The following is a 4166-nucleotide window of genomic DNA, read 5'->3' on the forward strand; positions in this document are numbered from 1 at the left end:
CCTTCTCTCCCTTCCTTCTCCTTTCACCTCAGACGTCTCCCCCTCTAATCCAAAAATCTGCAAAGGGAGAGAACTCATATTTACTGAGACAGAGACCTACCTGTCTGTTAGGAGCCAGAGACCCTCACCAATGTTCTTCCAACATTGCCAACACAGTTGGGAAATGCCCAACGATGCCCCATTCACAGATGGGAAAACCGGGGCTTACAAAAGCTTAGGAACTTGCCCAAGGTCACACATCTTTCGTTCACAAGCTGTGCTCCAGCTGCATAGACTGGTGTCCTCTCACTCCCCAGACCCCAACCATGTGGTTCCTTCTAGTCATCTCCCCCTCCACACCTTTGCCTGTCCCCAAGAGTCAGCACAGGGCTCGGCACATAGCAGGTCGACAGCCAAAGACTGAAATCACACCCCACCCCCAGGCTAGCGTTCTGCTCCATCAGAACAACATTCATGACATCAGCCATTTCCACCTATAACATGTACTATTACTTAGTTACTATTCTTCCAGATGAGTCTTTTTTTAAGGGCATTTTTTAAAGGGCATTTTAAAGAGGAAAAAGTTATTATTATAAATGGGACACCAATATCACTTGCCATAAAAAGAAGGAAAATAAACACAGGACAATTACAATTAAAAACATTCATCTGCAAAGCACCTAACATCATTTCACTTCCCACACTTTGGGGACCGCGGGACTGCACCGAACTGCCTCTAAAGTGCTAGAAATGTCCCCAGCCCATCCCCACTGTGACAATGACAATCCCTCATGCAAGGGGAGGCTGTTTTTCGCTGTACACAGATAATTAATCACCACACAATGTGACAAACATTGCAACAGGGATGTGCATGGGGTAGTGTGGGTAGGGGACTGCATGTGGAAGGAGAGGAAGAAAATGCTCAATTTCGGGACGGTTTCCTGGAGAAAGTGACTCTAGATGGAGGCTTGAAGAATGAGTTAGAAGGGAGGCAGGAGGGGTTGCATGGGAGACGGAGGGGCCAGCAGAGGCAAAGGAGGTGAGCGATATGGCATGGTCGGTGGGAATGAACGAGAATGAAGGGTGGACAGCAACAGTCAGCAGCTCTCTGAGGCCCCCTGGCTGGACCACATCCCCTGCCCACGTCCTTGCCAGCCTCTCAGGTGCCACCCTCTCCCCACCCTGCCTAACACTGCCCTTTCACTCGTCTCCAGGCACTCCCATGGATATGTCTGCTTTCCAAGCCCTGAATGCATTCAGTGACCTTTTTTTTTTTTTTTTTTAAATTTCCGATGTTTGTTTATTTTTGAGAGAGAGACAGAGCGTGAATGGGTGAGGTGCAGAGAGAGAGGGAGACACAGAATCCGAAGCAGGCTCCGGGCTCTGAGCTGCCAGCACAGAGCCCAACACGGGGCTCGAACTCACAAAGCGTGAGATCATGACCTGAGCCGAAGTCAAACACCAAACCGACTGAGCCACCCAGGCGCCCCGCTCAGTGACCATTTAAAAAAATCCCAATGGATAGATGAGAAGACTGAGGCTGGGTGGACAGATACAGGAGGAAGCTGGAACCAAGGCCTGCAGCCACCTACTCGGAGAGCCTTCCTCGGTGGGAAAACAGGGTTCGAGCCATGGCAGCGGCTTTGGCCCTGGCCCCACTGCGCCCACACCCCCTTCCTGGAGACTGCACAGAAGAAAGCAATCAGGAGGCCCTGACTGCACAGGCTGGGGAGGCCCGTTGGCCCCTCTGGCTATGTGTGAACGAGCAGTGTGCATTTCAGAAATATTTGAGCTAAAAGGGGAGACGCACTGAAGTCGTTAGTCTTGAGCCGACGGGAGGGTGGCTGCACGAGGCCCTGGCGGATGCTTCCACCGACCCGTTTCAGGCTGGGGCAAGTGGTCGCCCTCTGCTCCCCAACCCACCCCCGGTCAGCTCTGTCTGACCCCCCCTTGGATCATAATTCTCTAGGGCCACAGACACTGTTGGTTCGTACCAATGACAATGTGTGAGAGTTCCAAAGACATGAGGAAGAACTTTCACTAGGTACCTACTGTGTGCCGGGCACTGAGATGGGCACTCTAAATATGGCTTTAGGCTCTCGACAACCTGTGGGGTATATGCCTTTAACCCCGTTTTATAGATGCAGAAACTGAGGTCAGAGAGGTGAAGCAGGCTTCACAAGGGCACACAGGCAAGGCTAGCATTTGAAACCACATCTGTCTCATTCTACATCTGCATGATTTTTAAGAATGCTTCAAACAAAGACTTAAAAAAACAGACAATACACACACACACACACAATTACTGGGGCTCTCTGCATGTGTTTATTCTCTCCCTCTGTGTGGGCCTGAGTGAGGATGGGAGGGGAAAAAGAAAAGGGGGTGGGGCTCAGACTGTCCAGGCTAGAACCTGGGCTCTGGCCCTCTCTAGGTTGTGACTGCAGGCAGGTCTGTGCTCCTCTCTGGCCCTCAGGCTCCCCATCTGTAAAATGGGTCACATGCACATTAGATGACACTATGTAAGTCAATTCTGCCGATGTGCCGTCTCCCAGGGCCCCCATTCTTGGGGGCGCTCTGTGCCTGCCTCCTTCACTACTGTATCCCTAGCACTGAGAACTGTTCTGGCTCGAGGTAGATGTATTCGACCTCCACATGGCAGCTGGGTGATGTTTCTAAAGTCCATGTCTAATTATGCCTTAACTGAGCTTAATGCCCTTTGGAGTTCCCACCTGTTGGTAACAGAAAGTCCTAGCTCCTTGCCCTAAGGCACCCGCTCCTGACCAGGCAAGTTAATTACCTTCCAGCCAGGCTTTCCTATGTCTCTAGTGTCCAGCCATCCATCAGAAGGCACTACGTTTCCGTGGTCCTGGTGCACTGACCACTCTAGGTTTTTCTGCCTGGAATGCCTGACCCTTCCAGCTTGGTTAGCCAGGCTAACTTCTCTTCCAAAACTTAACTCAAAGGCTCTTTCTTCCTGTCCCTGAATTCTCCCGGGTTAAGTAACAAGATCTTGGTCATTCCATGAATATCTACCCTATCTACTGAGTGCCAGGCCCTGTGCTGGGCACTGGGGATGTTGAAACGGATCAGCAAATCCTTCTCTCAAGGATCTTCTGGATTAGTGCCTGGCACGTGAACTTTCTACAAGAAGAGGCAGGGTGAGAATGCTGGTCCCGGTTGGGGGCCAGGAAACCCAGAGGAAGATGGTGTTAGCTTTGACCAGGGAATTAGCAAAGGTGTCCCTGGGAAAGTGGCATTTGAGCCGGGAGAAGAGGGCAAGGCATGCCATGTACAGGGCACATAACAGCATCAAAGGCACAGAGGCAGGGGCAGTTTGGACAAGAGTAAAACCTGAGGACTGGTTCTCCGCACTGAGCTCTGGGCTAAGGGTTTAGTATTCATGATCTCATTTCATTATAACTATTTGTAAAGTAGGTACTTTATTATCTCCCTTTACAGTTGGGAAAACTGAAGTTAGGAGAGATCGTTCAAGGTTTGCATGGCCAGGAAGTGGTGCATCTGTGTCTGCCTCCAATTAGTACTTAACCCTCAACCATGCTAGGGTGTCTGTCCCATGTGGTAGGAGCAAAATGCTTCATGGAAGGATATGGTAGCTTAGGATGGGGCCAGAACTCATAGGGCCTTGGATACGGGGCTAAGGAGTTTGGAGCTTGTCCCAGAGGCAATGGGGAGCGATGGAAGATTCCTGAGTAAGGTAGTGATGTGGTCTGTCCCGAAAAAATGGACATGAGAATATGGTCTATCCTGAAAATGGACAGACACCTAGTAGTTGTTCCGTGGGGTCTTTGCCCCAGACTGGCCAGTAGACCACAGCCCAGGCAGCAAATCAGCGTGGTGCATGACCCAATCAACAGATGCTGCTCTGGACCCTTTCTGGCAGCTCCACCTGCTCCCTGTCGAGGACTAATAGGGCCGAGGTTACTCGAACACAGGCCTATCTGCCCTACCATGGGGCCATACCCAGGCAATCAATGGCTGGGAGTTGGAGCATTCTTTCCATGGTCCACATCCATGTTAGAAATTCTAAGAAGAGGCAACAGGCAGGAACTAAGGAATTCAAGGACTTTGACAAACTGGGTGACAGGAAAGTCACTTCCCCTCTCTGAGCCTCAGTTTCCTCATCCGTAAAATGGGGATCACAAAATCCTTGCTCTGTGTACCTCACA

The sequence above is a fragment of the Panthera uncia genome, assembly GCF_023721935.1.
Source record: "Panthera uncia isolate 11264 chromosome C1 unlocalized genomic scaffold, Puncia_PCG_1.0 HiC_scaffold_4, whole genome shotgun sequence".
Taxonomy (NCBI): domain Eukaryota; kingdom Metazoa; phylum Chordata; class Mammalia; order Carnivora; family Felidae; genus Panthera; species Panthera uncia.